This window comes from Rattus norvegicus, chromosome 3 (assembly GCF_021556685.1).
Source record: "Rattus norvegicus strain SHRSP/BbbUtx chromosome 3, alternate assembly SHRSP_T2T, whole genome shotgun sequence".
NCBI lineage: Eukaryota > Metazoa > Chordata > Mammalia > Rodentia > Muridae > Rattus > Rattus norvegicus.
The window spans coordinates 161,676,027-161,701,465 of NC_141536.1; the positions used below are offsets into that span (position 1 = coordinate 161,676,027).

General features: G+C 46.1%; 2 long non-coding RNA genes across 5 annotated transcripts; both read left to right on the plus strand.

The window, feature by feature from the left end:
• The first annotated feature begins 685 nt into the window (after nucleotides 1–685).
• Nucleotides 686–24,930, plus strand: LOC147995846 (uncharacterized). Of its 2 annotated transcripts, XR_015684060.1 has the most exons (4): nucleotides 19,416–19,635; nucleotides 20,725–21,619; nucleotides 24,378–24,558; nucleotides 24,673–24,930. It is a non-coding gene; the product is annotated as an uncharacterized LOC147995846 (long non-coding RNA). The 2 variants fall into 2 exon arrangements; XR_015684061.1 differs by lacking the exons at nucleotides 19,416–19,635; nucleotides 20,725–21,619 and adding an exon at nucleotides 686–1,092.
• LOC147995847 (uncharacterized) lies at nucleotides 7,848–18,285 on the plus strand. 3 transcript variants are annotated; one of them, XR_015684057.1, is made up of 5 exons: nucleotides 7,848–8,374; nucleotides 9,673–9,707; nucleotides 11,846–12,009; nucleotides 17,183–17,269; nucleotides 17,416–18,285. It is a non-coding gene; the product is annotated as an uncharacterized LOC147995847 (long non-coding RNA). The 3 variants fall into 3 exon arrangements; XR_015684058.1 differs by lacking the exons at nucleotides 7,848–8,374; nucleotides 9,673–9,707 and adding an exon at nucleotides 11,238–11,332; XR_015684059.1 differs by lacking the exons at nucleotides 11,846–12,009; nucleotides 17,183–17,269.
• Nucleotides 24,931–25,439: the final 509 nt, after the last annotated feature.

A 25,439-nucleotide genomic window follows, 5' to 3' on the forward strand; every position in this document is an offset into this window, starting at 1 on the left:
AGCATTCTTTGTGGGCAGGCGGGCGTGTGTGTGAAGTGACAAAGTGGATGGGAAAAGGGAGTGGGAATTGGGGGGACCGTGGAAGACACGAAGGTCAACAGGACCTTTTCTTCCCTTGGAACCCTTCCCAGTCGTCCGAGGTCTTTTCTTGAAGTTCCACCACTAGGTGTTTTGGTTTTGCCTCTCTAAAGGTATGGCTTATAATTCTCAACATTTAACACATCCCCAAAATGGACAGCAATCTTGTTCGCGGGTTTCGAGGAAACATGTTTGTTTGGTGGGGCGAGTCTCAAAGGACAGCGCACAGTTTGAGGAATAGGCTTTTAAAAAATTAAAGTGACCTAGCCGGTTTTTGAACAGTCTTGATTCAGACACACTCCCCAATACCCTGGTGTGGATCCCCCTCCTATCTGTAGCTGGGGAAGTTTTCGATATCCGCACGGATGCTTCTTCTTCTAGCCTAGTCTCCTCATACTTTCTCAAACTATTTGTCTCTTATTTGCGGATAGTATATACATAAAGATAAAAAAAAATCAATAGTGCAACAGATAGAACTCGTCAAATTTAACAGAAACTCTCGTGCATTCGTTAGAGTATTGGGTCACTGCCTCTCTTCTCACGTCTGAGATTTGTGTGTTGTCTGTGCGCGCGCACACATGCGCATGCGCAGGTGCATCTCCGTGCTGAAACTTGATCTGGGAAGATAACTATTTAGAGGTCCCAGTGAAACCAGTGCTATAATAACTTTTCTTTTTTCTTTTCTTGCTCCATTCAATGGGAGCGGACTTCATTTGGTCCTGGGGTCCCGGGCCAGGTACAGCCTCAGCTTTCTTGGGGACCGTCTTCTTGGGGCGCAGGTTGTTGATGTGGCTGCATTTCTTGCGGCAGCTGACTGCATGAGGGTGCAGGCGTGCGTAGCACTTGCGGCAGATCATCTTGTCACAGTTGTACTCTTGGGCAAGCTGATGAAGGCTTGATGATGTCACAGCGCAGACGCAGCACCGGATCCAAGGACTACACTGGATGCTGTAGTCCGATCCGGTGCGACGTCCTCCAGATGCTTGCCGGTGAGTCGCAGCCTCTGCTCGGCAGGTAGGATGCTTTCCTTGTCTTGGATTTTGGCCTTGACCTTCTCAATGGTACTGGACTCTACCTCAAGAAGGATGATGGTCTTGCCTGTCAGAGTCTTCACGAAGCTCTGTGTGTTGCCCCCTGCTTGGCTTCCTTGGGGAAGAGAAAGAGCTATAACTTTAAAAAAAATCATACAAATGACCTTTTCTGCTTGAACAATAACCACCTGTCCAGTGTCTTTGTGGGTAATTTTGCAGCTACAGGATTTTCTCAGGATATATAGATCGGTGGGCCAGGTACAGCCCACCTGTAGATTGGTGTAGGAAACTTTCAAAAAACAGTTAACCCCACTTCATCTCCTCTCTCTCTCTCTCTCTCTCTCTCTCTCTCTCTCTCTCTCTCTCTCTCTCTCTCTTTCTCGTTGTAGCCCAGGCTAGAAAAGCCTGGAACTCACTATGTAGTCCAGGCTGGACTGTTTTTTCTTTGCATTCTTTCTATTTTTTTAATATCCTCAATGTTTAAAGTTTTTATTTATTTATTTTTGAGTCAGGGTCTCCTAGTGAAGGGAAGGGCCGGCGGTGGCCTCCTCCCTTTTCTCTGTAGCTCACTCAGGGTTTTCTCTTTGTCTGCTTGTTGTTTTGAGACAGAGTCTCATGTAGCCCAGGCTGGCCTAAAGTGCTAAATCCTATTTCAATCTCCCTGGTTCAGGGATTACTACGTAGTTCAGGCTAGTCTGGAATTCTCTTTCTTCCTGTGTCAGTTCCCTGGTCCTAGGATTACAGTCATTTTCCACCTGGCTTAGCTCGACTTCAGTTTTTTAAAATGTCTCCAGGGGGCAGCGAAATGGCCCAGCAGAAAAAGGGGCTTGCTACCAAGCCTGCCTGTGGAAGTTTGATTCCAGGAATCTACATGGTGAAAACAGAAAAGCTCTTTTTTTTCTTCTTTCTTTTTTCTTCCTTAAAAAAAAGTTGTATTCATTTTATTTATTTTGTGTGCACATTTTGTCTGCTTGTATGTTTGTGCACCTGGATGTGCCTGGTCACTGAGGAGGTCAGAGTAGGGCATCAGAATCCCTGAGCCAGAGTTAGGGATGCTTGCAAGCTGCTGTGTGGGTGTCAAAGATGGATTCTCAACAGCAAGTGTTCCTGGATGAAAAGCTAGTTCTGCCTCCCTCCCTCTTTTTGTAGACACATTTTCATGGAGCCCAGAATGGCCCATGTGTTTGGGGATGACCTTGAGCTGCTGCTGATCTTGTCCCCAATTCTTGAGTGCTGAAATTACCAGCTTGTGTCAGTATTCCCAGCTCAAGTGCAGATGTAGGTATAGGTGTTTGTATAGATATGTGGACATAGATATAGATGTACAGACAGACATAGATATAGACATTGTATAGATAATATTGATTATAGATATGGATGATATAGATTCTATAGATATAGATGTATAGATTCTAGATATAGATGTATAGATTCTAGATATAGATGCATAGATTATAGATATGGATGATATAGATTATATAGATATAGATGTATGGATTATAGATATAGATGCATAGATTATAGATATAGATGTATAGATTATAGATATGGATGTATAGGTTATAGATATAGATCATAGATTATAGATATAGATGTATGGATTATAGGTATAGATGTATAGATTATAGATATAGATGTATAGATTATAGATATAGATGTATGGATTATAGGTATAGATGTATGGATTATAGATATAGATGTATAGATTATAGGTATGGATGTATGGATTATAGATATGGATGTATAGGTTATAGGTATAGATGTATGGATTATAGATATAGATGTATGGATTATAGGTATAGATGTATAGATTATAGATAGAGACGTATAGAGTATAGACATAGATGATATAGGTTATAGATATAGAGGTATAGATTATAGATATAGATGTATAGATTATAGGTATGGATGTATGGATTATAGATATGGATGTATGGATTATAGATATAGATGTATGGATTATAGATATAGATGTATGGATTATAGGTATAGATGTATAGATTATAGATAGAGACGTATAGAGTATAGACATAGATGATATAGGTTATAGATATAGAGGTATAGATTATAGATATAGATGTATAGATTATAGGTATAGATGTATAGATTATAGATAGAGATGTATAGATTATAGACATAGATGATATAGAGCTAGACATACACCAAGATGATATAGATATATGAATGAGACATAGGCCAGTGAAATGAGGGACACGGGAGGGGAAACTGAGGCAGACTTGGAGGAGCAGAGTTTCATGAAAGGAGACAGCTGGGCTGGGAAGGCGGACCTGGAGAGGGTCTGTGAGGCAGATGTGGGAAGTCTTCCCTGTTGTGATTTTGCTTGTGGTCCTGGAGACGATATCTGGAGGGAGGCACCTCTTACAGCTGTCCTAGTTTCCTGCTGGCAGGCCTAAGAACTCAAGCCATTCAGCGCAGTGGGCTGTGACCCTGGTTTATACTCGCACACCTGTGTAGCCCTGGCTGTCCTGGAACTGCTCTGTAGACCAGGCTGGCCTCGAACTCACAGAGGTCTGCCTGCCTCTGCCTCCCGAGTGCTGAGACTAAAGGTGTGCGCCACCACTGACTGGCTCATAGTCCCCTCTTACCACCTCCCTTAGACACCCCATAGTGTCTTTGTCTTAAACACTGAGTGATATTTACTCATTTCTTGTTGTGGAGAATATTACAAATATTTTGATGTCTAAACATTATATTTAACTTAACATGCTCATTTTAATATACATTATAATTAAGATACAACGTGAAAAAATATACACATGACAGGCAAACATAGCTGCACATGCTATGCAAATGTATATCTGCCTGTGAAAAATTCAAATGTGTATTTGCATAGGATATGCCAATATATGCATTTGCACGTGATAACCATATGTATGCATGCATGCCAGGTCCCCGTCTATGCCGTGTGGGGTGGGTGGAAAGTTCTAGGTGGGCAGGGATCTCTCTCCCTTTTACTGGACTGACCCTGACAGCTGTTGGTGGAAAGTTTCACACAGAGTCAGTCCTTTAGCCCTTTGTGATTCTTTCTTGCCACCCTGTTAACACGTATGAAGAGCACACATGATTTACATATAATCTGCACAGCCTACAAGTTTACAGGATGCCATGGTGGGCATGCTTTTATTACCCTATAGCGGTGGAACCTTCCAGTGCTTACACTTAGAGAGTTCATGCTCTAGGTGGTTGTAGTGACCCTGGGCTGTGCTTTAAGGACCTTTATCATTTGAAAGTGGGTACCTAGGAGGCTTTTATGAGGTGAGTTCCGGCACCCAGCACCTCCAGCTTGCAGCTTGTTTTCCAAGATGGAATACGTGCACATTTTACTGAGAGAGGAGGCAGCTGTCAGGGCTGGGGTTCATTTGTGCTGCCTAGGCTGCGTATGCAGCCTCCGTCACCTGCTGGTGTCCACAGGAAGGGTTGTCACACTGGCCGCTGCTTTGTCACACATGGGACCTGGAGATCAAATGGCCCAATCTTCTTCTTCATAGTTAGTCACTTCTATTTCCGGCTCCTGTTGCCCTGAAGCTGGATGAGCAATGGGTTGTGTGGATTATTAGTTAATCTGCATTTACATGGAAAGTTTGGTCCTTCTAAGTGCTGGAGATAATTTGTACCCAAAAAAAGCAAATAGCCTTTGTCCAAAATGTTCCTGAGGTCACTCTGACTTCAGCCCTAGGCGGCCCAGGACTGGCTGTGTTGGCACGTGTCAGCAGCCTGTTGGGCAAGCACTGTCGTTGTATCCTGTCACTATACTTTGAACTTTGACCTGAACATGGAGGGAATGTTCTGACTTCCCGAGAAGCTCGGCACTGCCTTGGACTTGGACACTCATGGAGACTTGGGGGACCAACAAGGCAAAAGATTCTCAAAGCTGGAAAGTTCGTGTTTCAGAGAGGCGGCACATTAGAGGAGTTGTTACATAAAAGTGTCCTCGGTTTCCAGAACTCTCCAGAACTTTATTGGGAAAGCCTCCATGTTATTCTGTTTGTCAGTTGGAGAGCTAGCTAGTCAATGAAGAGAGCCTCTGTTACATTCAGTCTATAGACCCTGATGGCCAGCAGCCTTGAAGGGGGTTTTACAGCCTAGACCTGGCAGACGGTCCCAGTATTGGGGTTGCTGAAGGTAGCTCACGTTGTGTGCTGAAGGGGTCCCCACTTTCCTTTGCATAGACTGGTGCAAATGTGTGTTCTGTAAGGGCTTTGAGATGAGATTACCCTGAACTGGTCTGCTGTCTTTGGGAGGACCTTGTTGGGATGGGGTGTCATGATCAGAAGACGTAGTCACGGAAATTGACAGAGAGTCAACAGAATGTGCTCCAGGCTTTGGAAGTGGAGAGATACTGGAAACAAGGAAGGAGGAGGACTCCAGAAACCTTTTACAAAAGGCAAAGGAAGGGACTGTCCTCAGAGCCTGGAGAGAGAGGACCCTGCTCACCAACTCTATAATGCCAAGGTCCGGAAGACATGTGCGTGCCCCCAGAGCCACCCGGTCTGAGCTGGAAGGACACAAGTGCAACTTTCATCTGGATGTCCAATATCCCTGGCTCTCCCCTTGGGGGCTATCTCAGTCTCCCATCAGCTTCCTGCTTTCCTTGCTAGCCACGCCCCCCAGGACCAGGCTGGGCCCAAGGTTTGCTCCTTGGATTGACCTCTACAACCTCTCCCTTGGGGATTTCAGTGTCTTAGTGCTTTCAGTGAACCACATGGATGGGTCCTGTCGGGTGCTTCTCACTCCCTGTCCAAAGCAGAATTCTTCATACCCCACTGCACCCCAAATTCTGCCTTCTTCAGGCTTCTACTGTACTCAGTGAAAACCCTTATTGGTGTTTCTAGATGCTTCTGGAAAACATTGTAGAGACTGTCCCCTCTCTTACAACAGCATCCGTTCCTTCAGCAAACAGACTTACCTCACGAATCTCTCCAGAGTCCCCTAATGCTGTCTCTGTAGCCCCCACCGAGACCTGGCCAGTACCATGCTATACCCCCACATTCCATTATGCCCCAGGCAGAGCCCCTAAGAGAGCTGATGCCTAACCCCCTCTTCTCCAGTTGGACTCCATGATTGTCACACAGTCTGCCCTGCTCTTCCACACGGCCCCTTGTTTCTCCCGAAGTCCTCAGGCCTACTGTTCCCTGGAGGATTCTGCTCCTGATTTTCCTTCCACCATGAAAGTTTCTGGTCCTCAGAGTATCAAAACTGGCTCCTTTGGGCTGGAGAGATGACTCAGTGGTTAAGAGCACTGACTGCTCTTTCACAGGTCTTGAGTTCAATTCCCAGCAACCACATGGTGGCTCGAAACCATCAGTAATGGGATCCGATGCCCTCTACTGGTGTGTCTGAAGACAGCTACAGTGTACTCATATACATAAGATAAATAAATAATGTTGCTGGGATTGAACTCAGGACCTCTGGAAGAGCAGTCAGTGCTCTTAACCACTGAGCCATCTCTCCAGCCCATAAATAAATCTTAAAAAAAAAAAAAAAAGGACTGGCCCTTTTATCTTCTGCAAATCTTTGAGGGCCTTGTTAAAGTCCCCTGAGGTAAAGTTGAAACCCCCTTTCTGTTGTGGGCGGCCTCAGTGCTTCAGAGCTGGAAAGTGGCCTTTCTTGGGAAGGTGGAATTTTCCAACTCTGCTGGCGGTAACACCCAGGTGACATGTGTGCCTAGGTCACTGTCCAAGCACAGGTGCAATCCTCGGATGTTTGCTGACGGAGCAAGTCCAGGAATAGAGAAGCACAATCACAATCCACCTCCCCCCCCCCTTTTTTTTGGTTTCGTTTTGTTTTCTTGAGACAGGAGCCTGCTCTGTAGTCCAGGCTGGCCTTGAACATCTGCTGAGGCCTCCCTCATGCTGGGCTCACAAGCACATACCCAGCTCAGTGAGGCAGACATTTGCAGTCATTCAACTTGGTTCTGAGCAGTTTTCCCCACCCCCTCAGTATGAGGGATCAAGTCTAGGACTTTTAACATGGTTGGTTAAGTGGTCAACGGGTAAACTACTCCACTAGTTCTTCCCAGTTCGGAGGCTTCAAGGTTATGAGAACCGTGTGGTGGTCTGGCTTATCTTCACTCACAGTTGTGTATATTGTATCAGTCAAGTGTAATGCACATCTTAAAATGTTAACTGCCAGACTTGTAAAAGTTATAAGGCTGTATACTGTAATCAAACAGTGTGAAATCCAGTTCCCAGGGAGAAGCTGCCAGAAAATTCCTGGCTAACTTCTCTTGCTGAAAGCACCCTTTGCTTTAAAAACAAAACAAAACAAAACAAAACAAAACAAAACAAAACAAAACAAAACAAAACAAAACAAAAAAACAAAAAACCTCCAGCAACCTTTTAACTGTTCATGGGTGCTTTGCCTGCGTGTGTGTCTTTGAACCATGTGTGCGCCTGCTCATGGGGGCTAGGAGAGGGCGTGGGGTCCCAAGAAAGTGGGGTTACAGACAGTCAGGTGAAATCATGGATGCTGGGAATCGAACCCAAACCCTCTGAAAGAACAGCCAGTGTCACATCGAGCCATTGTCACAGTCCCTGAAAACACTCTTGGCTTTATATGGACATGGGTTCCAAAGCTGAGGAGAATCCCAAGCCTGGAAAGGTGGGAAGAGAATCCACCTCTTGCCCAGGATGTATTCGGGGAATGAGGGGCTGAGGGACAGCATTCTTTCTGACAGCCAATAGCTTTTGGTCTGGCTTGTTCTCATGAGAGTTTGCTAGGAAGTTGGGAAGAAGGGAAAGAGCAAGCAGCAGCCAGCAGTCAGGAAGCCGGAAGAGCGGGAGGGAGGTGAACCTGGCTCTGTGCTGCTGAGTTCTGCCTCACCCTTCAAGGAGAGAGGCGGCTCACTTCAGCCTGCTTCAGTACTGTCCTTGGCAGAGTGATTGACCTGGATTAGGGAGATGCCCAGAGGAGCTCCTAGGGGTTGGGAGGGGACCCTGATGGGTGCCGGGAAGCTGTGACTCTCCTCCGTTAGAGAAGAGGTGGGCTTGGGATGTGGCTCAGTTAGTGAAGTAATTTCACTCAGCTTGCTTGGCTGGCACAAACCCCTGGCTCCCATTGCTAGCACTGTGTGAGCTAGGTGTGGTGGGTACCACAGGACTCTAATCCCAGCACTCGGGAGGTGGAGACAGGAGGATCTGAAGTTCAAGGTCAGCCCATGGTACGGAGTGAGTTCTAGGCCAGCCTGGGCTACTTGAGGATCCATCTCAAAAACAAAAAGAAGAGGAGGGGGAAGAACATATCAGGTTACTTCTCTGTGTGTCTTACTTAGTCTGTATTTGTTTGTCTCTGTCTCTTTGACTCTCTGTCTCTCTTTCTGTGTGTCTGTCTGTCTGCCTGTCTCTTTCTCTCTTTGTGTCTGTCTGTGTGTCTGTCTGTGTGTCTGTCTGTCTCGTTCTCTCTGTGTCTGTCTGTCTGTGTGTCTGTCTGTGTGTGTCTGTCTGTCTGTTTTTCTCTCTGTGTGTCTGTCTGTGTGTCTGTTTGTCTGTCTCTTTTTCTCTCTTTTGTCTGTGTGTGCAGACAGACACAGATGAGGGGAGAGAGGCCGGGGCAAGGAGTGGCAGGCAGCTCTGCACAGACAGACAGCTGCCCCACCACTTTGGTTGGCTTTGGATACAGTGGCCCTCTGCTGACACACTGGCTTGGGGGAGTGCTGTAAGGTCTGCATGTGTCCACATGCCCTTGTGTGCAAGGTTCTCACAGCCATATGCAGAAGGTTCCCCCTAAACCATACCTCATGTTGCACTATACCACCTTCTTATCCTCAACTCCAGTGGAGGACACAAGGATCTGACCCTTTGGAGACCTTCCTGGGTCTGGGGAGGAACACTGCCTGTTTCCACAGACTCACAAGGGAGGCCTGCGCCTGTCTTATCGGGACCAGAGGGCCTGGGGCGACAGTACTATTACCCTGGCACATGCTGGTGCTGCCCGAGACGGCGCTGATTTTAATCCTGAGGAGACTTGCTCCAAAGTCCTCTTGCTCCACATCACTGGGGCCCCAGCTTCTGCAGGGGGAACAGATATTATCTGAGGTGTCATTTAGAGGCTCAAGCCCAGGGTGTCTGTAGCGAAGCCAACTCATGTGGTAGAGAAGCCCTGGACCTCTCTGGTCTGATCTCATCGTACCACAGGGACCCCCCAAACCCCTCAGTGTTCAGTTGCTTGGTTAGAGTGACCCCACAAGAAGCCTGTGTGGTGTGTGGATAAAGATGTATTTCTCAATCTAAGATAAAAGTTTCAAAGTAGCTTCCCTGGGGGGACCAGACAAGTCACTGCCTTTGGAAGGAGGGGGCCAGGGTCTTGCTCGCCGTAACAGTTGTACTTGGGTCCAATAGACCGCAGCAGGGGAGGAGTTTCTCAGGTGTTTACGGGTGCACAAGTCAAGTCAGCCCAGTTTAAAAGTGGAAACAAGTTCAAAGATCATCAAGTGTTCTTGCCAACCAAGTAGAAGAGATGTGTGGAGCAGATCTGGTGTGGGCCGGCGGCGGATGACCTGTGTTCGAGATACCTGTCCGCTGACCCTCGCTTTTTTTCCTTTTAGGTCCCAGAACAAGAAGAGCTGGAGGAAGCTAGTTGGTGAGACTAGGGAGCACTTTAGTCATTCATTAAATTGTTGCTTTTCTCAAGTGCGAGTTCTGGAAACCTTAATGATTAACATTGTCCTGTGCTCTGCAGCCTACCAGCGGGATGCTGGGGTCTACTTCCCTGGTTTCCCCCCTGGGGATATGGGAGGGGCATAGTGTGGTCAAGGTCTGGAGCCTGGGTAGCATATGGCATTGCCTGGACTCAGCCCAGAGTAACTTCAGAGTTTAGTGCTGGTGCAGGACTCCAGAAGGGTCAGTCAGCCTTTGTGATTTCTACCCACCTTGATCAACCCTGACATGGAGAATCCAGGTCTCTGTCCCACTAACCACCCACTCTCGGCCAAGCACACTTTTAGAGGCACAGTCTCTGGCAACTTCAGTTCCATGTAGGTGGTGGTTGTGCTGTTCTTAGGGGCACGTGTGTGTGTGTGTGTGTGTGTGTGTGTGGCAGAGCACAAGCCTGATGTCCGCAGGAACACTTGCCACATAAGACTCTCACTGGCTGGGCGTGGTGTAGGTAGGGGACTCACAGAGCCCAGGGATCTACTTGTCTACCTACCCTGAGCTGAGAGCTGAGATGACAATGATGCGGCCGTGCCTGGCTTTTTAAATGTGGCTGTGGGTTTGAACTAGGGTTTTCCTGCTTGGGTGGCAAACATTGCATTAACTGAGACATCGCTCCAGCCTCCCACAAGAAATATTCTATTCTAATTCCCTAACACATCCGATTGTAGCTACCTTCCCCTATACTCAGAGATAGACATTGGTATGTATGTGAGTACACAAACACACAAGTACTCTCTCACACACACATGCGCACACATATACATATGCACACACTCATGCACATACACATATGCACATACACATTCACACACATTCACACACATACACACATATACTCACACACATACACGATCACACATACACACATACACACATACACACATACACACATACACACATATACACATATACACATACACACATATACACATACACACATATACACACATATACACACACATACACACACATACACACACATACACACATACACACACATACTTACACACATACACACACAATCACACATACACATACACACACATACTTACACACACATACACACAATCACACATATACAAACATACACACACATACTCACACACATACACACACAATCACACACACACACACACACACACACACACACATACACACACAATCACACCGGTGGGGAGAGGAGAACTTTACTTGGATAACTGCCTCTCTCTATTTATGACCCAACCTCTAAAAGTACTTTAAAGAACCGCTGTAAACCTCCCTCCCATGTCCACCTGGCCACCCGAGGGTGCTGCATACATGCCCCTGTCTTTTCCCATCCTCAACCCTGTGGGAGGTTGGAGAAGACACAAGTCCTAGCTCCTGCAAGCTGGATACAGACGTTAGGAAAGGCCCTGGGCTTGGCAGGAGAACACTGGAGGAACGAAAGCCAGGGTAGCATTTAGAAACGTCTTTCGTCAGAAGAGGTGAGTCTGAGGTTAGGGGTATGAACTTTTCTCCCAAAGATCCTAGTGTTTGGTTTGGGATGGAAGTGGAGAAGACTCACTTCAGGTACGGAAGCTTAAATATGAAAGCTTTGTTTTCTGACTGCTAGGAAGGAGGACAGTTGGGGATCTGAACCACATCCCCAAAGAGAGAGTGTAACATTCTTTAAAAGAATGAGAACACAGAGGCTGGGGATTTAGCTCAGTGGTAGAGCGCTTACCTAGGAAGCGCAAGGCCCTGGGTTCGGTCCCCAGCTCCGAAAAAAAAGAACCAAAAAAAAAAAAAAAGAAAAAAAAAGAATGAGAACATGAAGTGAGCTGGGGGAGCTGCAGTGTTATCTGGTTGAATTTTGACATTACAGGTTAAGTCAGGGGGTACCTGCTGGGGACGTCTGTATCCAGGTACCTGGCTTCCAGTTCCTTAATTCATCCTCCTAGACATTAGGTCCAGAGTTCAGAGTGACAAGGGGACAAAGGGACGGATCAGCACCATGTAGTTAACTCAGGCATAACAGGCAGTCAATGTTTACAACGTATGCGCCTTGGATAAGATGATAGCAGTTTCTATATTCTTAACCAGTTAACAGACAATTAAGAAGACACTTGGCGAAGTGAGGTGGGAGGTGTTTGTTCCTAGGCCTGGGAACATGAACTTGTTTGATCCTGCCGGCAAGACAGAGAAGTCGTTCCTGGTGTCTGGACCCAGACAGCTGTTTACAGCAGAAGCTGTTCAGCTGTAGGGAAGTCCCCTGTCGGCGCCAGCACCGACACGGTACCGAGAATCGGGCGAAAGCCTGTGGGATGAAAGAAGCACACACACACAGGTTATTCGTGTCAAGCCAGAAGAGGAAGAGAGCGCGCTTCTGGTTTCTTTATTGACCAAACTATATATCCAAAGAACACCACTTAGCAGGTATCTGTCAAGCACAGTGGGGAACCCTGGCTGAGACTTCGGTAACAAAGGACCGACTATGTGGCCTGAATAAATTAGGGAAATAACCAGGAAGGCCAGCCTAATTCTGACTCAGGTGAGAAGTACCTGGCCAGACTGTTCCCAGTTGGGGACAAAAGGCTTCCACATGCAAGGGCAGGGCTCAGCAGGGGTCAAACCTTGTTGGAGACCCAGAAGGGTCTTGTTCAGGCTGACAACATTCTGTGAATGTTAACTTCTTGTGCCACACAGTGACAAAGCAACCAGGCCCAAATCCAATACAGCTCCCACAACTCCTCCGTATTTCTTTTATAAAAGACCATTAGGTGGAAGTAGTGGTCTGAGAGAGATCAGACATGCCTCACAGAGTGCCCAGCTCGGCCATGGCGAGCCACTCTTGCAGTTAGGACTGTACCCCAATGGCTAGGAATGAAATTATGTTGTAACACACCGTTCTGGGCTAACTGTGTGTGTTGTTAAGGAGGGAGAAACTGGGCAGAGGAGCATTTGACCGGCCCGTACATTTAAACGGGGCGTAGTCACCTCTGTCTTAGGATCGACCTCTCGAACCCCAGCCTCTCTGACATAGGATCACCTTGTCGCCCTCAAGGGTCCGTGTCTAGATTGGTCAAGGGTCAGAGGAAGTTGCCCGTCGCTGAGGAAAACTACATCAGGTCATCTTCTCATTCCTCTTACTTGAGCCCAGGGGCGAAAGAGTAGGAGCCAGATGATAATAATTTAGGAGATTGTGGAAGTTGAGCCTCTCCTGATAAGTAGTGGGCACCTAATCAAGTACATTGTCTTACTGGTTCTCCTCAGCATGTGAAAAGAAGCACAAGGACCGTTGTTGAGCGGCTCCTGTAATAAAATTTAGACCTGTAATAAAATTTAGAATTCCCAATTGTAAACAACTACTCCAGAAAGTTCACCCACTGTGTTTGTCTAACAATAGAATGGGGGGAGGGTAACTTCAGACACTGTAGACACAATGTCTGCAGCAGTAAATGGCTGCTACAATAGCAGCGAAAATAACGTATAGCCAGGACAGTTCAGGATCAGCCATTCTTCTCTGAACAACCAGCAGGCAAGGGAACCATGTCTGAGATCTGTACAAACAGGGCAGAGTTCTCCAGTCTATAGCAGCTTCACGCAGATGGCATTCTTGTGAAGCTATAGACTGTAAGATGACCACACCAGTTAAGGCAGCAAGAGTGACCAGGGGAATGAGAGGACAGGGGTAACAGCTGGAGTCCAGTCTTCTCCAGGAAGCAGCAGTGTACAGAGTCTGAGCGTAGGCCACAATGGGACGGGAACACACGCAGCGGTAACACTGACTGCAGCAACAGCAAAATCTCTGTGATGACAAAGGATGAAGGGGAATCTTCTATCTTCCTCTCAGGGCGGAGGAATGACTCTAGGGACCCGAATCACGAGAGCTGAATCTTCATGTAACCAGGATCAGCAAGTCTCAGCAACCACCTCTGGCAGCTGGCACACTCTTGTAGCATCCTGTAGAAAAAACACAAACATTCCCTCTTCCCCATAAAAATACCTGAACAGGATCATGCCAATATGTGAATCTTTCTATTTCACCTAGTCAGAAATATGTCTAGTTGTAGGGTGTCATAAACACTCAGAGTGTTCCTTGGCACCCAAATTTTAAAATTGGAAATAAAAGGAGTATTATTAAATAATTGTATAGCATACAGGGATAACTCCCCCTTTTTATTTATTAAGATATAAACTGTCTAGTATCATTGTCCTCCCTTGTTAAGGGGTCTAGGCAATCTAGTTTGAGTTCTAAAATGTCCTATAAGGTAACAGCTTAGTGTTCTTAACCACTAAGCCATCTTTCTAGCACCTCACAAACTTTATTTACCTAAACATAAGCATTAATTAGAAATGTCAAATCTTGTAAATATTGTCCAGATTTAGTCATATTAGAAATCCCTGAGCTCGCAGGGCGAGGCTGGGAATTGAAAGTAAGCAAATGGAGTCTTTCTCTTTTCATATCAACTCAATTATCATTTTCAAAGAGCTGGGTCTATGGTTTTGTTTAGTTGTCTGAGCCAGAGCACTGAAAGGACAGTGAGTTGTCAGACAATTTACACTGAAATCACTCACTGATTTCATGTAGAAAACTTGCCTCTAATAAAGCATTAAGTAATTGAAATCAATTGTAAACCACAAGCCACACATTGGCTATCAGTATGTGAATTGAAACTTGATTTTTTTTAACATTATAAAAACAGTGGCTAAAGCCCGGAATTTAATAATCTGTGCTGAAGCAGCAGAAACTCGAGAATAAACAAGTGATCTAATCATACATGTAGCCTTTTCATTAGATGAACCACCTATAAATACAGTAAGCGCATTTCCTATGGGTTGTATGCACAAATATATAGGAAGTACAAAAGCATGTAAAGAGTAAAATTATCAATTTTGTCTGAAAATTTGTATATGTGATAGGCCAAATATCAGTATTTTGTAATAACCAATTTAATTGCTGTTTGGAATAAGATATGTTTTACCAGGTTTCTTTTTTTAAAAAACTTCCATGACTCTAGTCTACAGTTCTGTATTAACACATCTGAAGCTTTATCTCCAATGAGGATAACAAAGACCTAAGTCCTCTGGTAAGGTGAGGTACTTAGCCAACTAACATATCCTTAGAAGCTTAAAATTAGCTTCAAATATTCTTTTCTGGAGTAGTGTAACAGCTACTCCCCAAATATTAAAGCTCATTTTGAGAGCAAAGGTTTGTAGTAAAAATTTTCATATATACTTAAAGATTAAAGTTCTAACTTCTTACATTGAAGAAGCGACAAAATTTCATAATATAAGGCTATTAGCCATTCTTTAGTAAAAATTTTAATGATATCACTTTATGGGCTCTCTAAAATTATAAGCAAGCTCACAAAATGAAAACTCACAATCGCCAGGACGTAAACAAATTGTATAAAAATAATCCTCTAAATCTATCTTGGAATGGCCGTTGGAGTAAGCAAACTGGCTGTAATGTTCTCACAAGTTCTAAAACCTCATCAATCCTTCATAAATCTTGTAACAATCTCTACCTGTTTGATTTTTTTAAAAATTATAAATAAGTTTGAGTTAGTCAATGTAACACTGACAATCTTTAATCACAATCTTTAAGATCTCTTTGTAACACCAGAGCACAGCCACAACTTTGGAATGTCACCTGAATTCTGAGTATGTGACTAGGCAGCTGTTCTTGGGGCAGTGGAATTATCATCAGAATATAGATACAAAGTTTGACTGTCAATTCTTATATATGAATTCTTATATATGAATAGACAATGTCCTAAATTCTTTTAGAAGCCTGGTTTCTAGCATAAGAATTCCATAAAAACATTACCTCAATTTAGACCTGTTTCCCTAGGTTGGCCCATGTCACACGCTATCTAAAATGACTCCATCCAGATTACTAGCTTTATGTCAACTTTCTGTTACCAATATTATACCCTTTTAACCATATCCAATAACTTGAAAGCCAATAGTCCACAACCAAGGCAAGTAGAGCATATTTATACATATAAAACCAATAAGAAACAAAATTGAAATGGCTACACCTATCTTTAATATTTAGACCAAACACCATTTTTACCCTTTTGTTATGATTTTAGGAGAAGCACCTTGTCACCTGTTGAGTCAAGTAATAAGTCAGGGATTTTTTTTTTAAGAGAAACAGCTATCAACTCTTGTATGAAGAAGCTGTTGGCGCTTTTAAGATCAGCTCGTGTAGACGCTTAGCTTCTGGTCAGCTTCTCCAGCTAATCTAGACACCTGGCTCTAGGCACAGGGCTTCAAAAACCTGATTGAAACTGTTTTTTATTCATTTGTTCCTTTTTGAAACGAGTTAAAACCAAGTCAAGGTGTGCACGACCAGCAGATAAAGTTTTTACCATTTTTTTCTTTTGACCACGAAACATAAAACATTTAAGCAACGAGAAACAAAAACCACAGACATAAACTGACAGACATGGACAGCCTGGTGCACCAGGGACAGACAATAGACAAAGAGGGAAAATTCTAGATGGTGTCCCTCCGAAGGGACCCACATATCCTACCTATGGAACCCAGAACCAGAAATAAGCATTTCTCCAATAGGAGCCAGCAGAGAGGCAGGACGTCTCCTGCCTTTCTTCTGTTCCCAGGAGAGCTCTGAGAAGTTTTTCTCTTTATCCAAAGCATCTGCAAAGAGTCCGGTAGGACTGTTTTTCTAAGCCCATTCTCTCTCATGTCTAGGGTGTAAACTATCTCTAGTCGGGGTCCAAAGACTAAAACATAACTCTAAAAGAACGCATATGTAAAAACGCTTTACTATTACCTTGTCCCATTTATATGACAAGTTTTACTCAGGCTAGCCCAAATCATCTAGGCCTTTTCTGGCCCATCTTACCCCAATCCGTCCCTGCTTCTATGCCGGCCGGGCTCCCGGGACGTCCCAACAGTACTCCTTTCTTCTCCGATCTCGGTGGAACCTCCATTTGTCGGCGCCAGCACCGACACGGTACCGAGAATCGGGCGAAAGCCTGTGGGATGAAAGAAGCACACACACACAGGTTATTCGTGTCAAGCCAGAAGAGGAAGAGAGCGCGCTTCTGGTTTCTTTATTGACCAAACTATATATCCAAAGAACACCACTTAGCAGGTATCTGTCAAGCACAGTGGGGAACCCTGGCTGAGACTTCGGTAACAAAGGACCGACTATGTGGCCTGAATAAATTAGGGAAATAACCAGGAAGGCCAGCCTAATTCTGACTCAGGTGAGAAGTACCTGGCCAGACTGTTCCCAGTTGGGGACAAAAGGCTTCCACATGCAAGGGCAGGGCTCAGCAGGGGTCAAACCTTGTTGGAGACCCAGAAGGGTCTTGTTCAGGCTGACAACATTCTGTGAATGTTAACTTCTTGTGCCACACAGTGACAAAGCAACCAGGCCCAAATCCAATACAGCTCCCACAGTCCCCAGCTCCCCTAGGACCTGGGACCTTGGATTCGGTTTCTCCCTATGGTTAGATGGAGTTTGAAAACAAAATGGTAGTACCTAGGGTAAGTGTCTTTTACTTGTTCCCAACACTAGGCTGTGTGTTGGGTCCTCATAACCATCTGTATATGTAACTCCTGCACCGGGGGACCCAACGCCCTCTTTTGGACTCTGTGAGTACCTGCACTCATGTGTGTATCTTCTCACACAGACACTCTTTAAAAAAAGAACTTGGAGGGAGACTGCGGCCAGCCTAGGCGGTGCAGTGAGTTCAAAGCCAGCTGGCCTTCATCGTTGGACACGGCCAAGGCTGATGTGAAGGAAACCATTCTTCGCGTGTTGGATTTGAAAACCTGATGTGTGAGGAGGTCAAACCCCGCTGTCCTACTGTGTCCTTTCACACTGGTTCCCACATGTAACCCAGCCCTGTCCTGCAGCTTAGGGGTCTTGCTCTCTCTCTTGCCACTGTAGTCCTCTGACCCTTTTCCTTGCTCAGAGATGGAACCGACCTTCCCTCAGGTGCTGGCCAAGGACTCGATCGCCCATGCCTTCCCTCCCAGGACCCCCGCTACACCTGACTTCTTAGCTTCCCTAGGGTCAAGAAGACAAGGCCTGATTATTGTCTCAATCCCCAACCCCCAGCTTTGAAAGATGTCTGACTGACATTCATCAGTGGGATAGACTCAGAAGTTCAAATGTCAAGGACGCTAGGCAGCTTCCAGCAACCATGGAGCAACACACTTGAAATCTGGCTTCCTAATGCAAGTCCCCCTGCCATTGGCTGGGCACTTTATGACACTACCTGTCCCAGAAGTTCTGTGGGACAGACATGAAGAGGACTCTGGACATTGCCGATGCACTCCCACACACCTTTGATCTTCTCTAGAACCTTCTATCAGGTCTGCTTCCTCCCCGGGATTAGTCTCTGGATTCTTGCCAGCAATCTGTCTCGATGCCGTGGGCTAAACTGCCCATCAGCAATTAGCCTGGACTTTAGTTGTTTTTAAGATGAATTGAGATGTAATTTTCTAATTAACAGTGGTTGTCAAATAAAGGGGGACAAAGTCTCTGTCTGGGCCTAGACAAGCCACAGCGTGGCAGGCCGGAGCCTCTTGAGGGTAAATGCAAGGGGCTGGTGGCTCAGAAAGCAGTTAGCTTGTGGCTTCTGTTGCTAATGGGGGAACAGCGCAGAGCCGAGGGGGCCTGCTCGGGAGTGGAGTTCAGACGGGGTGAGCTATGGTGGTTGACCTAGCAGAACTGATGCGGGGACATGCTCTAAGGACTCCCTCGCTCTCACTGCCATAGAACTTGTTCATCTCTGTGTGGTGGAACACTTCAGAGTTCCCATCGTTGGTGCCTGGGTTAAAGATGTAATAACTACCAATGGCTGTTCTAGAGGATAAGGCCTGAAGGCACCGAGAGTGAGGGGGTATTTGTCACAAGGCTTACAGCCACAGGGGGACACATTTTCAGAGTGGTTACTCGCTGCAAGGCTGTCTCTCTCAAGCCTGGTTACATTTATAAGGCATATTTTGTGTTATTCTATGCGTGACCCTTGGCTCCTTCCCCCTCCCCCGACTGAACCTAGTTGCTCAAATGAGACAGGCAAGCCTTCTGCCACCCAGCTACTTCTCTTAACGTGTGTTTTGAAACAGGAGCTCACAGGTCATGAAGTCATGATCCTTCTGCCTCAGCTTCCCAGGTAGCTTGGGGACAGGCCTGTGCCACTGGAGCTGGCTGTGACTCTGCTTCCTGTTCCTTAATGGTCTCCTTCGGTCATGTGTTGATGCCACAGGGCAACCAATGTCTCAGAGGGCCTGGGGGAGGGGGTCCTCTCACTTTTGACTCTTGGCTCGGGTCTGGCTGGCAGCTCAGGCCTCCAGATGTCTGCTTCTTTCAGATCTCTGTGGGGAGCTGACCAGACACAGAGGGCACTGGGGCATCCAGAAAGGGCCAGTTCCTTACTTGACAACAAAAAGCACCATGTCTCTAAGGAGATAGCTGTCAATCTGCCACCCAAGATGCCCTGTCTCTTGCAGTTATTGCTAAAGATTCTTTCAAAACAGTCCCACAATGGCTGGGCTGTGAGGTCAAGTCTGGAAGGCTTGTCTCAACTCTACTACAACCTTGAGACTGGGGATATCCCTTGGGTCTTTCCTCCCTGAGGAAAGGGAGGAAAGGGTTTCTGAGATCTTGAGATAGGGTTTCTGTGTAGTTCTAGGACTAAAGTCATGTGCCACCACCACATAGGCTGTATCTTTTGGTTCTTGTCCCCTTGAAGAAAATAATTCAGTTAAGTCAAGAGACCTTGATTAAACAGAAGTTTACTGCTTCCCTGAGGCACAGAGGACCCAGTGAGTTATTAAGCAGTTATCAAGCAACAAGTTATTAAGTCGTGAATTGCAAAGAAGTTTTTAGGAGTATTTTTGAGGTGGGTGACATCTTCTGGGGGTGAAGTATTGATCATAACTAGGCAAATTCTTCCCTGTCTCCTGTTCTTTAGTTTTCCCTTCTCCAGACTCAACCTAAACTCTTTTTTTTTCTTTTCTTTTTTTCGGAGCTGGTGACTGAACCCAGAGCCTTGCACTTGCTAGGCAAGCGCTCTACCACTGAGCTAAATCCCCAACCCCTCAACCTAAACTCTTTATTCAACTTGATACGTAACTCTTTTCTGGAGAGATGTGAAAATTTAAATGTCCCCTCACCCCAGATACAGGATTTAGATAAGTCAAAGAAAAGATTCCAATCATGTACAACTCAGTGAGGCAATGAGTTTAATCAGGGTGGCTTATGGAGTATGGGTGAGGGGTGATTTACGGGATCATGGATAACTCAAAGACACTCGTGTAAGTTGCAAGTCTGGAGCTTTTCTTCACAGGAGTCCTTACTCTTATATAATTTTGGGGGGGAGAGGGAGCCTCGTGGACCTCTTGTGAGTTGTTTATTTCAGATTCTAAAGGAGCCTCCCTCAGAATGGAAATCTTTCAACTTGGAGAATACTGCTACATATCACCATCTAGCCCTCTCTAGTGTTCTTTCCTCTTTTATACATTTGACATTTGTGTGTATATGTATGGTGCTTTTGTGCACATGAGTGTGTAAATGCATGTGTGCACCTACAGCACAAGAGCTTTGGCATACATGTAAAGGTCAGAGGACAGCTTAGAAGAGTTGGTTCTATCCTTCCACCATGTGGATTCTTGGGATGGAAATAGGTTATCAAGCTTGATAGCAAGTGCCTTTATCTGATGGGCCATCTCATTGACTCCTAGTATCCCCCTTAATTGTGTGGGCACAGTGCCACAGAATGGAGAGAATCTTCTGGCCAGGTGTGGTCTATAGCAGGGCGCTGGTTGGACATTGTGTAAAAAGACATCTAATGGAGTCCGCACCTTGGGGGAGCAAGGGGTGAATGAGTCCCTCTGGACCTCAGCTTCCTGTGCAGATGAACGTGGTGACATTCCCTGAAGTGGTACCAGGTGGAACCCTGACCTAGTCCTATTCGTTTCTGTTCCCTCAGTGACAACCTGATCCTACGCTTAGAGGCACCTCTCAGAATTCGCCCAAGAGCGTTTGAAGGACAGCTCTTTCCCGCCCGTGTATGTCTAGACTCAAGGTTTTCGCTCCAGTGGCTCGGCCGCTATATCTGTCTGCATTATTGTCCAATTTGAAATGTTGAGTTCTTCACCAACAGAGTTCAGCAGCCCGGAAAGCGCCTCATCACGACAGACTGCTCGTTTCATTTCCTTATCATTTGGAATGACGCCTGAGAAGGCTTAGCTGACTGTATAAGAAGGTTAAGTGACTTTTCCAATAAACAACAAGGGCAGGGGGGCGTCTGATTACTCTCAGAGCCGATAAGAACAGGGCTAGGAAAATGACTCCAGGAGATGGGAAGTTGACAGTATAGGACAGTTCAGAACTGTTTTTTCAAGGTCAGTATTGATCATCTCCTGGACAATCCTCACTGATTTTCTGTAGCTCTAATCTGGGCCCCATTTGATCCACTTGAAAACATCCCGTGCTTTCTAAAGTACCTTCATCAGGCACCAGAAATCTTGTTGACAGCGTTAATTTGCTTAGGAAAGCCTTTCTTGAAGATCTGAAAGGGTAAACTTTAACCTGATCTCTATCAGGCTGGCTCTAAATTGGAGGCCTCCGGAATCGATGAAGTTCGCTTGGCTCACACCCGTTGTGTCTTGTTGATGGACGCATAGGCACAACTGGGTAGCTGGCTCCGTTGGTAAGGTGTACAGACACGAGGAAATCCCAGAACCCATGTAAAAACTAGGGTATGAGGACAGTATGTGCCTAAGATCTCAGAGTATGACCATATGTGCCTAAGATCCCAGCACGGAGGACGCACAGACAGGAGGATCTCTGAGACTCATGGGCCAGCCAGCCTGGCTAAACTGGTGAGCTGTGGGTTCAGTGAGAGTCAAAAAATTATAAAAGTTTAAAAAGGTCAAGAGTGACTGAGGAAGATACTTAAGCTAATTTCTGGATTCTGCATGCACTCACAGAGACACATATACAGACAGACAAATGGAAAAACACTGTAAGAGCCGTGAATGCCGAGAGGAGCAGTCACATGTGACATGGTTTGTTTACCTGTTTCTTCTTCTTCTTCTTCTTCTTCTTCTTCTTCTTCTTCTTCTTCTTCTTCTTCTTCTTCTTCTTCTTCTTCTTCTTCTTCTTCTTCTTCTCCTCCTCCTCCTCCTCCTCCTCCTCCTCCTCCTCCTCCTCCTCCTCCTTCTTCTTTTCTCTTTCTCCTCCTCTTCTTCCTCCTTTTTCTAGACAAGGTTTCTCTGTGTAGTCCTAGATGATTTGCTCTGTAGACCAGGCTATCCTCAAACTCTGCCTTTGCCTCTGCCTCCCCAGTGCTGGGACCTCCCTGCTATAACATGGTTTCTATAGGTGCCTCATGTTATTGATTTAGGAACATTGGGTTTTACATTTTCTTTAAAGATTTATTTACTTTATGTACATGACTACACTGTAACTGTCATCAGACACACCAGAAGTAGGCAACAGATCTCATTACAGATGGTTGTGAGCCACCATGTGGTTGCTGGGAATTGAACTCAGGACCTCTGGATCTCTGGAAGAGCAGTCAGTGCTCTTAAAAGCTGAGCCATCTCTTATCTGTTTACTTATTGTACTGTGTGTGTGTGTGTGTGTGTGTGTGTGTGTGTGCTCACACACATGCACACCTGCCTTACATGTGGTAGTCAGAGGATACCTTGGTGGAATCTATTCCCCTTTTCACTCTGGATCTTAAGCTGAAACTCCTGGCTGGGAAGCAGAGACCCTTTCCCACAGGGTCATCTCTCTGGCCAGACATCTGATTCTAATTGCCTTGTTTACTTGTGCATTTTCTACTGGTTGACCAATGATTCCTACCTGAGCTGGTGCAGACGGTGCCAGATGAGGCGGTGACAGATCTGTATTCTCTCTGGCTTTGCTTCTGACAGGAAGTGTCTGTTTCTCTGGTGCTTGGCCTCATTTTTCTTGGAGTAATCCTCCATTTTCTCACCTCTCAGAACTGCAGAGACTGAATTTTGGGAGCTTGGAGGGACCAAAGAGAGACTAGCAGATACACTTCACGTGGAAACTGAACCGCAAACTCTCTTCGATCTGAGCATGAAGAGTGATGGATCGGTTAATCAGAAATCTGAAGGCTCGAGACGGGGTACAGGGAAGGAGACACAGAGAAAATTGGAAATGTCGTAGAGACATTTGGCATGACAGGCTGCCACCGAGATAGTGTCAGGGTTCAGGCAGGACACCGGGCTCCTAAGGAAGATGGATTGCTCAGCAAAGTTTGCTTTCGACTAGTCCATTGCAGGGCTTTTACTCGGGCAAGAGGAATTTGGGCAAACATGAGTTGGCGGCAGCTACCAGCTGAGTGGTATCCACCAAGGGCCAGAAACACTTTTACACAAACACCCAAATGGAGACAACCCAAGTGCTTATTAACTAATGAGCAGAAAAGGCACAACCTAGCCACATGGTGGAACATCATTCGGCCATGAAAAACTCCCGAGGCGTGTTGCAGTGTGAGAGAACCAAATGAGAGGTGCCAGTCACAAAAGTCCACAGAGCAACTGTATGATTCCACATCGATGGAACCTCATAAAGGGCGAGCATACGGGCGTGGAGAGGGCTGGTGCTTGCCAAGGGGTTGCAGGGGTGCTGGTGTGTCTGGAGGGGAATGTGCTGTTAGGGGAGAGATGATGAGGTGTGCTGAAGGAGCCAGAGGGGTGGCTGCACACGTCTGTGACCGCAATGGAAGCTTCCGAACCGTCCATCTTAAAAGGTGAACTCGACCAACCATTAATGAGATCTGGAGAGAGAAGCCTCGACCAGGAGGGGAGACGAGATTGAAGAGTGTACTAGCGGGAGGCTCTGATCACAAGCTGGGGAACTGAGTGTCTACATATCTATATAATTACGTTTGTGTTTGTATGTGGGTATGTGCATGGTGCACATAGTATGCCTTCAGAAGAGGGCATGCGATTCCCCTGGAGCTGGAGTTCCAGACAATTGTGCTTCCTGACATGGGTGCTGGGAGCTCAACTTGGCTCTTCTGCAAGAGCAGGTCACACCCGTAACCCCTAAGCCATCTCTCCAGCCCCAGGCAGAGCACCCTTAACTCCTGACTTCTCATCCCTAAGGCTTCGCTCCAGGGACTGTGGCTACCGGGTGTCCAGGTCTTAGTTGGGCATTTCATACTTTTTCATATTCATATTCATGACTAGTTGATTGGCGGTGTGTGTGTGTGTGTGTGTGTGTGTGTGTGTGTGTGTGTGTGAGAGAGAGAGAGAGAGAGAGAGAGCATGAATGTGTATATGTGTGTATGACCATGAGTGTGTGTGTGTGTGTGACAGTGTGTGTGTGTGTGACCGTGAGGATGTCTAGCTAGCCTAATCTTGCCTGTCTCAGTCCCCATGTGTGTGTGCTTCAGAACCTTTCTCTGATCTGCATTCTTCCCTTAACTTCAGGTAACATAGGTGCTGGGAAGGACTTGGTGTCTAGAGCTTAAAGTCTGTTCCCCAGTCTTGGCCAAATCTGTTTCCTTCTGTAAATATTAATGTCTGGCAAGAGACCCAAGGGTTTCTCCAGCTCTTATGCCCTCATCCTCAAGATTCTCCTTCCCATGTCCCTTCTCAGCATCTTTAGAGACAACTCCATGCCAGCCGCGACACGGAGAGCTTCAGACTTAACTCTTAGATATTTTCAAAACGGCACACCTAGGCCAGTGAGACGACTCAGACTGTAAAGACTCCACCACCAATCCTGAAGACCCAAGTTCAATCCCCGGGACCCATGTCCTCCCAGAGAGAGAGAGAGGGTGAGTGCTACAATTTGCTCTTTGACCTCCACATGTACTCACCCCTCTCCCCGGAAAATAAATTAAAATAATTTTAAAATAAAAATATTATAAAAACTGCCTCTGTTCTCTTAGGATAGTTACTTAAAAACACCCAGGAGCTTCATGCCTTGCTGTCCGGAGCTGGATGTTAGCCTGATCTCTGTGATCTGTCAATGCAGTCGTGTTGTGAAGTCCAGGTTACAGAGAGGAGTGTCCTGACTTGTCTTGGTCCAAGATCTGCCCGTGGGACCAAGGTACCACTGTCCTGTCCTTTCTTGAGTCCTGTTTACCACATTCCTGTTTTGTTCCCAAGGGACTTGAAAATACAGAGCACAGCACTTCCTTTGTTCAGACCGACTGCTTGGGTGGAAGGAAGGCAAGGCCACGGGCTCAGAGCCACAGATAAGCCTGTCCCATCTCGCCGCAGGGTGACATGGGTTTGAACAGATACTGACTTCTGAAAGTTGAGGGGTGAGGAGGCTGTCGGGGAGGAGGGAAGGTAGAAAGAGGAGTTTGTTACAGCAAGAAAGGTTAGGGCATGACTCACCAGCTCTGGGTGGGAAACTAGGTAATAAAATAAGTGTGTAATTGTGGGCTGCCAGGCAGACAGTGGGCTAATACCAGAGTGACAGTTGAATACAAGTGGGGAGACTGAGCCACAGGGTAGAGTGGGCGAGAGGGAAAAATAAAGAAAGAAAGAATAAAAGCCAACACAGAGGGGGAGCGGTCGGGAGTCTGTCACTTCGTCTTCGGAGGAATTAGGCAGCCAGACAAATTGCCAGTGTACTTTGTTTGGGAAACACGATCAGACAGTCTGGGAACAGAGCTCTGGGGAGGGGGACCATGGCTGGACCTCGCAC